This window comes from Moschus berezovskii, chromosome 3 (assembly GCF_049115385.1).
Source record: "Moschus berezovskii isolate FMDL1 chromosome 3, NW_MosBer_1.0, whole genome shotgun sequence".
NCBI classification, from domain to species: Eukaryota; Metazoa; Chordata; class Mammalia; order Artiodactyla; family Moschidae; genus Moschus; species Moschus berezovskii.
Window position 1 is genome coordinate 42538860 of NC_142462.1, and position 10845 is coordinate 42549704.

A 10845-nucleotide genomic window follows, 5' to 3' on the forward strand; every position below is an offset into this window, starting at 1 on the left:
CAATTGGCCCAATGTTAACCATCTTGATGGCCCTTATATCAGAGTTACTCATCCACTAAATACTATGGCCCATTTTTTATTGCAATTGAAAGTCATTTTGTTTCAAAGTGAAGTGAAAGTCACTCAGTCGTGTCAACTCTTTGTGACCCCATGGACTACCAGTCCATGGAATTCTCCAGGCCAGAATACTGGAGTGGGTAGTCTTTGCCTTCTCTGGGGGCTCTTCCCAACCATCGATCAAACTCAAGTCTCCTGCATTGCAGGCCGATTCTTTACCAGTTGAGCCACATGGGAAGCTCGAAGGTCCTTTTGCTAGTCTTCAAGGCCACTTATCACTCTGTTATAGCAATGCACTATCTGATATCCCTAGGGTGAATGTGGTGAGGTTTGGTTTGTATTTTAAGCAACAAAACACTTGGTTAACATTATGCTAAGAATTTTAATTCACTGTCTAATTATGCTTATTTAAATATTCCTATTAATGCTTGTTTTGTCCTTATAAAAAGGATTAAAGGCTTTCTAAAGAGCCTCTTAATGAAAGTGAAAGAGAAGAGTGAAAAAGTTGGCTTTAAACTCAACATTCAGAAAACTAAGATCATGGCATCCGGTCCCATCACTTCATAGCAAATAGATGGGGAAACTGGAAATAGTGGCTGACTTTATTTTTTGGCACTCCAAAATCACTGCACATGGTGACTGCAGCCATGCAGTCAATTAAAAGACACTTGTTCCTTGGAAGAAAAGTTATGAGCTACCTAAACAGCATATTAAAAAGCAGAGACATTACTTTGCCAACAAAGGTGTGTCTAGTCGAAGCTATGGTTTTCCAGTAGTCATGTATGGATGTGAGAGTTGGACTATAAAGAAAGCTGAATGCCAAAGAATTGATGGTTTTGAACTGTGATATTGGAGAAGACTCTTGAGAGTCCCTTGGACTGCAAGGAGATCCAACCAGTCAATCCTAAATCCTAAAGTCCTGATCATTCATTGGAAGGACTGATGGTGAAGCTGAAACTCCAATACTTTGGCCACCTGATGTGAAGAACTGACTCATTGGAAAAGACCCTGATGCTGGGAAAAATTGAAGGCAGGAGGAGAAGGGGACGACAGAGAATGAGATGATTGAAAGGCATCAGCAACTCGATGGACATGAGTTTGAATAAGCTTCAGGAGATGCTTGGTGATAGACAGGGAAACCTGGAATGCTGCAGTCCATGGGGTTGCAGAGTTGGGCACAACCGAGCGACTGAACTGACTGAAAGGCTTTCTAAAGTTAACCTGCTGCTGCAGCTGCTAAGTCACTTCGGTCGTGTCCGACTCTGTGCGACCCCATAGATGGCAGCCCACCAGGCTCCCCTGTCCCCGGGAACACTGGAGTGGGTTGCCATTTCCTTCTCCAAAGTTAATCTAGAAAACTGAAATTTAAATGCACCGACAGTTTGTTGCTGCTGGTGGTGGTTGGTTGCTTTTTAAAACTCAACCCAGTGTCACAGTGATGCACTAAAATTCCTATGTAGAAATAACAGTAGCAAGTTGGGTAAATAGACCTTTAAATTGTAAGACATTTGTCAGCCAAGGTCATTTTAGTACAGATTCCACCAGGCTGACTTTCTAAGCTTCCTAAGGAGAAATAATGTATGGATGGATATAAAATATGTGTTTTGGTGGGAAAATAATCATCTTCAATAATGAGTTTGGTAAGTTCAGATCCTGGCGCCTAGAAGTCAATGTTTAAATTTGACTCAGTTTCATTCAATCAGCCAGGCATAGCTGTGCTCACTTTTGTGGAATTCTAACTTGGGTTGAAAAAGTAAATTATGTGTTTTCATTGCTCTAGTGGCAGGAGACATGAGAGAATGTTTCTCATCATAGGTGGAGTGAGACCTGAGGATGTCCCTTCTCCAAAATAAAATGTGATCCTATCATAGATCAAGGAGTTCCTAACGTGGGAGGAAAGCAAGGGAAGTATGGTGAGCCCCTAAAATTTTAAAGCAAAGGAAAGACAAATTTAAATTTTCACAACACTCTTTAACAATCCAATGTCTTTATTCTCAAAAGCAGTGGTCAAAATGAGAGGGAAAAAAAAAAAAGATGTAGAAAGAATCCAGCTGTGGTATTCATTTTTAGCCCAAAGTAAATAATCATTGAGCAGAAGTTTCTTTTCCACATATTGCTGGCTTTCAGCAGATATACACTTTTAATCAAGAACACGTGAGAGAACTTGAAGTAGCCCTTACAACTCAAGCCAACACCTCAGTGGTTCTGGATTCTGACCCAGTGGCCACTGCCGATGGCTCACACAAGGATATTTAAAATGATTAAGAATGACTCCTTCAACTTAGAGAATCTGTTTTCAGAAAAGCCATGGCATCTCACAAGCAATAATTACTTAGGATTTACATAGTTGAACTTATCCAACCCAAGAACAACTCCTTTAGCCTTTAGCAATTGTTTACATTTATGCCCATGGCATTTAAAAGTGGGCTTATTGGGTGATTGGGATTGACATATTAGTATATACACTATATATAAAATAGATAACTAATGAGAACCTACTGTATACCAAGGTAACTCTACTCAGTGCTCTGCAATGACCTAAATGGGAAGGAAATCTGAAAAACAGGGGATATATGCATACATATAACAGATTCACTTTGCTGTACAGCAGAAACTAATACAACATAGTAAAGCAAATATACTCAAACATTTTAAAAAGTGAGCTTAAATTTTGCTATAGCCTGGCTATTTTTCTATTTCTCCCACAATGGATGTTGCATTTTACTTGTCAGGATTAAATCGTTTAAGTGACAATAGATAACATCAAACAAAGGCCGCACAGATTAGACAACTCTCCTAAATACAATTTAGGATTACTTTCATTCATTTAATAAATATTCACTGAGCAACTTTGATGTGTCTAGGCCCAAGCTAGAGAGGCTGGTGACAAAGTTGTAAAGAAACAGTCAGATCTTTTGTCCCCAAGACCCAAAGAGCTCATGTATGTGTGGGTATTGGTATGTGATGTGGGTGTGTTTACATGTGTGTATTATTTGGTTGGGAGACAATTTTTAAAAAAAATAATGACACCTACAAGTATATCATTATAAGCCATAGTGAGTTTTATGAATGAAAAGTAGAACATTCAATTAAAGATTATAGTACAAGGCCTCATTTGAATATGTGTAATTCCAAAGTGAGTGCAATCAGTGTTGTCTTGAGTTGACTCAATGCAGTTTGACACAGGCAATGTTTGTGTTATGCATCCCTCTATATCTCTTTCAGGTGATTTCTTTCAGCTCCTTATAGTGATCAATGTCTCTCCTACTCATACACTTCCTTTCCAGTGTCATGGGACTTGGATATGAGCCCATATTCCTCTATTTCTCATTTAACTAAGGTCACACACACTTTGCTACTCTTGGTGGTGATAACAGTGTTAGCCATAAACGTGATATATTTGCTAACTACTTGCTAGCAATATCCTGATTCTTAAAAAGAACAAAAGCAACTTCAGGAAACACAGAGGCTGGTTGAGAATATATCTAACAAAATAGGATCTTGATGTTCCCCTAAAATAACAGTGTAAAGAAAGTTGCAAATTCTGGTCCCAATTATGGCCGACCTTGAGCTAATGAATTGCTCTTTTCTGTGTAATCCTAGCATTATTCCACTGAAAAACTCCCTCAATTTTCTTTGGTCTATTATCACTTTTGTCAGGCATTTTTTCCACTTAAGCCAAAGGAGATCCCATTTCAGAAGAATATTTATGTGTAGCTTTTTCTTCTTGGAGAAAAATGTTTTTCTGTCTTCATGGGCATTTGCAGTTTTAGCATTTAAAAGATGAGTACTAGAACTTGATAGATTAGATGATTCAAAGAACACTGATCCATCCTGAAAGTGAAAGTGTTAGTTGCTCAGTTGTATTGAACTCTTTGTGACCCCATAGACTGTAGCCTGACAGGCCCCTCTGTCCATGGGATTGTCCAGGCAAGTGGGTTGCATTCCCTTCTCCAGGGGATGTTCCTAACCCAGGGATCAAACCTGCCTTGCTGCATTGCAAAAGGATTCTTTACTGTTTGAGCCATCCCAGCAACAGTTATCCATTCTAATTTACATTCTAACCTGTGATGCCCATGATCCAGAGTCAGCTTTGTTATGAGTGGGATCTGACACCTTGTGAAGATATATTGTACTGAATTTTAGTTCTCATTTGAAACACAGAGATATTTCACTAGCAATCTCTATAGTCACTTTTGATTTATTCTAAGACACATTAGAAGTTATTCGTACTCTGAGCTTCTATTTATTATGAGACAATATATTATAAATTTCTATATATATATAAGCTTAAAAATAAAATGCAGTTTTTGTGGCAATTATAACTAAACTTAGCACATTTAGAATTTTTTTTTTTTTTAGGAAATCTAGAACATTTATCGGAGAAGGAAATGGCAAGCCACTCCAGTACTCTTGCCTAGAAAATCCCATGGATGGAGGAGCCTGGTAGGCTGCAGTCCGTGGGGTCGCTAAGGGTCGGACACGACTGAGCGACTTCACTTTCACTTTTCACTTTCACACATTGGAGAAGGAAATAGCAACCCACTCCAGTGTTCTTGCCTGGAGAATCCCAGGGACGGTGGAGCCTGGTGGGCTTCCATCTATGGGGTCACGCAGAGTCGGACACGACTGAAGTGACTCAGCAGCAGCAGCAGCAGAACGTTTATATGTGCAAAGTTTAGTTATGGCTTACAAGAAAAGAAAACAGCCCTTCTTTGTATTTGTCTCTCATGTGAGATGGGGCTCTTTTTAGCCAAGAGGTTCTTACAGTTAAAGCCTCAGAATATATAACAGTAGAATTATCTATCTAATATCATTTATTGTGTAAGTAGATATCTGCATAAATATATAAACATAACCATTATGTTTTCTTGCTGGGAGGTAAAGACACAATGAAGAGGTGGGTGAGAAATGCTTATAAGTATTAATCACCAAATAATATGTTAAAGTTATAGGCCAAAATCCAACTAATATTCAAAGTAGAATTAGTGTATTTTACTTTGCAATCCATTTATATTCTCAAAGCCAAAGTATTTATTAAGGCATTCCACTATAATTAGAAGACTTACCATATGAAAAAATAATTAGTAAGTCCAGACTGGGTTCTGAAATGTAAACCTTTTTCCTATACTAATGGCTTTAATAAAGACTGAATTTCTTATATAAACAGAACACTTTTGGTTTGGGAGTAGATGAGTAATTGATTGAGCACAAACTAACATTTTTGTTTCCTGCTATAGTTATGATTAGTATCAGAAAAAGCTGTAGTGTTCAAGTTATTGAAAAGTTTTCAGTTTTAGGAAGAATACCAAGGAGCTCTAAATCATATACAAATCTGAGGAACGACGTGGTCCAATTTTGGTCAAAGGTAAAGACACAACAACAGTAGAAATGGAAGCTTCATTATTTTCCCTAAAATGCATCTTCATAGTGATCTAATAAAATAGTAATTATTATTAACTGTTTAAGGAGAAGTAAATTCTGAACATTACCTAGGGTTTTAAAATATAAACCATCTAATATTCTCACTGCTTGCTTATATTTTTGTTGACTAATTTATTCAGCCATATCTTGGAAGGTTATTTAGTAATCACTTTTTAGAATTTATGTAAATAGGAAATTTTTAATGTTAGAATTTCAAAATTCAAGGTTACAAGTTCAATTCAATCTCAAAATACTCTGCACTATGTACTTGTAATAAAAAATTAAATAACAGTCAATTCCCTTGAGAACTTGAGAGTAGAAGTGACAGAAACAAGTATCTCAACATGATATTTTAAGTTGTAAGTTGGATCATGAGATACAAAAGATTCCTACTCAGCCTTTCATAGCTATGTGATTGACACATAAATTGCTTAATCTCTGTTCCTCAGTTCCCTTGTCTATAAAATTGAGATGATAATATCTACCTCATAGGGCTATTGTGAAGACTAAATTTGGTTAATACATATAAAATACAGAATGGTTCTTGGTAAACAATATCACTCAATAATGTTCTTAAATAATAATCTATATAAAACAGCTTAGTACTAGGTACTTAGTAAGCACCCAAATATGTTAGCTAGTATTATTGCTTATTATGGAAACAGAATTGGTCTCATCTCTTGCTTTAGTCAAATCCACCAGATAAATTTTAGCCAACAGTTGACTTGTGAGGCAGCCATGTTTTAATGTAATTTTACCATGAGAAATGAGCTTCCTTTAAGATGTCTAGGTTGGTTCACTGATAAAGGGAACCATGGCTCATTGAGCCATGTCCCAACACTTAAAAGACAGTAAATCATTTTATAATCCTAACCACAAACTACGTTTGTTCAATTTACTGGTTACATTAACTTCAGCGAAATATGCATTGGGAAAAAATCATAGCTCTTTTTCTGTAGAATGCCTTCATAAATTCTTGTTTTCTCAGTGAAAGTAGACAATCACCTTATAAAATAGTATGTTTTTCCTTTGCAAAAATAATTTCATATTATAAAAAATAAATGATTAAAGTTTTCTACAGAACTACAATGGAGCACATCTTGCTTTGTCTTCTTCATCACTTGTCTTCCTGTCAGTCAGAACTTTTATGTTCAAATACCAAAGGCATTATTTCCTAAGAGGGAGATCTTCAATACCTTCCCTGAGCAAGAGGCATTTTTTATTCAACAAATATCTAAGTATCTACTTTGTGGTCGGGTATGTGCTGAGACCTGGGGATACACTAGGAAACAAGAAACACAGCATCTGCCTTCCCAGAACTTATAACCCCATACATGAGAAATAAAACAAACTGATGAATAGCATCAACTAATGTTTCATGTAAATCACAAAATAAAATTTGAGTGACTTTATTTGAGAGCAAGTTGTGTAAGGAAATAAACTGCAGAGACAGGAAAAAAAAAAAAACCTACAAGTGAAAAACCAGAAAGAAAGCAGCCTACTTGTGAATATTGGTGCCATTCTGAGTGCGTTACCACAGGGTTCAAGGCGACATGCAGCAGAAGAGTGACAGCCAGGGCAGCACACCTCATGGAGTACAAAAAATACACAAGACTTCAGAAGCTGGAGAGAAAAAAATCCAAGAACAAAAGACTAAAACCTTGAAAGGAAACAGGGAAATGAAAGCATCATATCTAGTAATTGTAGGGTATTGAGTTACATGTGGGGAGAGTCAAAAGGCCTCCTGTGTCAAGCCTGACAATGCAGACAGAAATAGTCCGGGCACTGCAGCCAGTATAAACAGCGTGTCAGAGAACAAAAACTGGGACAAAACAATGACTGGCATCAACATAGTTCCTTCAGACTTTCAGTGTAGTATTTAATATGGGGAAAGTTTTATTTACAATTCAACTTACAATTGTATATTTGTTTTTCACCCTTGGTGAAAGCAGATAGAATTGTCTATTAAGAGTTTAGTTTTATAATACTAATCTCAGGAAAATTCTGTTTTGCTTTAAATCTAAAATTAAGATTCCCAAATTGGTATTAGCCATAGGCAAAATGGGCTTCCCTGGTAGCTCAGATGATAAAAGAATCTGTCTGCAATGCAGGAGACCTGGATTCATTCCCTGGGTCAGGAAGATGCCCTGGAGAAGGGAGTGGCTACCCACTCCAGTATTCTTGCCTGGAGAATCCCATGGAGAGAGGAGCCTGGCGGTCTACAGTCCATGGGGTCACAGAGTTGGACACGACTGAGTGACTGAGCATATGCATATAGGTAAAATATCTCAATTCAGATAGAACCTAAAGTCCCAAGCCACCCCAAGCCAAAAACTACATTTGTCCCAAGCAGAAACAGACACACAGATTTGGCCTCTCTGCTTTTGCACACAAGGAATAGAAGAAAACACTACAAAGCTGTGTTAACAGAGAGCCACACCCACTATGCCAGTCAGGCCATGAAAAGAAACTGGAGACACTTCACAGAAAGTAAGATGAACATGGTGAGAGAAAACTCAGGTTAAACTTGATCATTTAGTCCCTTTAATGGGTATCAACTTCATCTAAATCTCAGTCTCTCTTTACTTGTGGAAGGGATAGTAAAATTCATTTTTTGTGTCTTAGATTGTATTCCACAAGAATCTGAATACAAGACAAGCATTTGAATGACAGCTGCCCATTTCAGAGGTGATCCCAAGAAGCACTGGCCAGAAATGGAGAAATGAGAAAGAAAAGAAATGAAGCTAAGAATGGCTGTATTACAGAGCAGATGACTTCTGTGGCCGTGACCTCTGTTGGCACTTAGGGAGGTCTAGGAAATCATGTGGAACATGCTGCAGAGTTGCTGGTCCATTGAAGGGAGAGGGAACTGGGCACTTTACCTACTAATTTTTAGCAGTCATGGTTTGAGAGCTATTTCCACAGGCCATTACTTGTCTACTACTGTCTGACTGCTCTGTGTACCCCATAGGGAGTTCTGATGTCAAAGAAAGCTTCAGGCAAAGAGTTAGAGAGTAGATAATGGAAGCTCTTAGGAACAGTGAGCACAGAGGGAAATGGATGAGATGCCAGGGGTGTCTGCTTTCAAATAAACTTTTCTATGTCAAAAAATTGTTAGAACTGTGAACATAAATTGATATCAAATCAATAGTAGATGGAAATAGATTACAACTTTTAGTGCAAATGTAGTTCTGATCACTGCAAACTTTGAGTAATAATAGAAACAATTATATTTTTAGAATTGGGAGACATAGTATTTTTAATCCACGCATTTATCTGGCTATATCACTTTTCCATGCTTAAATGATTTATCCGTATAGTGGGGTAACAGCTTTCTTAGAGCGAAGATGAACATCTCTTGTTAAATGAGATGAAGAGAGGATGTTCCTACTGTGATACTTAACCCACAGTGGCTTTTCAATGTTAATTCTCTCCCTTTCACCTTCCTTTCTTATTTAAAGACCACTCCTATTTACAACTGCTTAGCATTTTCCATATATCACTCTAACCCATTAAAAACAAGTTGAAGGAATTTGAATAAAAATAATATTCATTTAGCCCCGCTGGCTCTGCTCAAAGTTTGCGGCAGCCCCTGCGCCCGCGCGCCCTCCGGATGTATGGGTGATATACTGCAGCGGGTGTCAGGGTGAGGGACGGCCATATTTGCCAGTGCGGCCCGAGCAGTCAACAACAAAAAGTGCGCGGGAGCTCGGCGGGCGCACGGACGCCGGGACCGCCTCGCCGCTGCCGCCGCCCTCGCGGGCCGAGCCCCGCTGCGCCCCGGCGCGCCCCGCCGCTCGGGGGGATGTCTTACAAACCGAACTTGACCGCGCACATGCCCGCCGCCTCCCTCAACGCCGCTGGGAGCGTCCACCAACCCTCCACCAGCACGGCGACGTCTTCACAGTACCGCCAGTTGCTAAGTGACTACGGGCCGCCATCTCTAGGCTACACCCAGGGCACTGGGAACAGCCAGGTGCCCCAGAGCAAATATGCCAAGCTGCTGGCCATCATCGAAGAGCTGGGGAAGGAGATCAGACCCACTTACGCGGGCAGCAAGAGTGCAATGGAGAGACTAAAACGAGGCATCATCCATGCCAGAGGATTGGTGTGGGAGTGCCTGGCTGAAACGGAACGGAACGCCAGGTCCTAGCTGCCCTGTGAGCCTGGAAGGTTTTCCAGCTTCTTCCCAAAGGAGAAGTTACGGTTCACCTCCCTTGTTCAGATAAAACTTGTTTTCAAATTGGTTAGCCAGTTCAGTTTCTCCTCCCCCTGCCCCTCACATGGTTCACTTAGGCTCTGAATCTACAGTCTCTTTAAGATTGAGGAAAGATTTTGCAATTGATTAGGAGTTACATTTGAAATAGTTAGGAACTTCCCAGGTGTTTGTGGTTTTGTTTTCTTTTTTTAAAAGCATTGATTCAAAAGATGCACGGAGAAGTTACCTGTCTTACAGCAAACTAGTTTTGACTCTTAAGATACCAATGTCTGGTTTTCTTTTAAATACATTTATGTTAACCCAGATTGTTCTGTGTTCCTTTTCACAAGCTGATACAACTTGAAGCTTTTTAGTAGTACAGACTTGACAGCACACTTAACCTAGTAGCCAGTCCCCTCGTTTGCCATACGGTATAGATTCTGCTTAATGTAACTTCTTTTTTGCTTAAGCATATTTGCATGATTATTAGTGCTTTGAAGTCCATTCTAAAATGCACAAGTTATAAATACAGAAGAAAGAGCAACCTCCCAAACCAAACCTAACAAGGACCCCTGAAATTTTTCCTAAGACTATGTAGATTTCACTTCTGCCTTTTCTGAGGGTTGACCCAAACATCTGGAAGAAAATGGAACTGTTTGCGTCTTTGTATTTATTACTTGATGTAATAAAGCTTATTTTCATTAACAACAACAACAAAATAATAATAATATTCATTTAACATTACATAATGAACACCTACTGTGTGACATAACAAAAGAATCATAGTAAGTTGTAGTCAACAAGAGTCCAAAATAGAGTACTTGGGTGCAATCTCAAAAACGACAGAGTGATCTCAGTTTTTTTCCAATGCAACATCAGAGTAATACAAGTCTATACCTCCACCACTAATGAAAAAGAAGCTAAAGATGAGGGTTCTATGAAAACCTACAAGATCTTCTAAAACTAACACTGAAAAAAAGATGTCTTTTTCTTCATAGGGGATTGGAATGCAAAAGTAGAAAGTCAAGAGATACCAGGAGTAACAGGCAAATTTGGCCTTGAATTGCAAATAAAGCAGGGAAAAGGCTAACAAAGTTTTGTGAAGAGAACATACTGGTCATAGCAAATACCCTCCTCCAACAACACAAGAGATGACTCTGCACATG

At 38.8% G+C, this 10845-nt stretch overlaps 1 pseudogene; it reads left to right on the forward strand.

The window, feature by feature from the left end:
- The first annotated feature begins 9224 nt into the window (after window positions 1-9224).
- Window positions 9225-10314, forward strand: LOC129552054 (cyclin-dependent kinase 2-associated protein 1 pseudogene; annotated as a pseudogene).
- The last annotated feature ends 531 nt before the right edge of the window (window positions 10315-10845 follow it).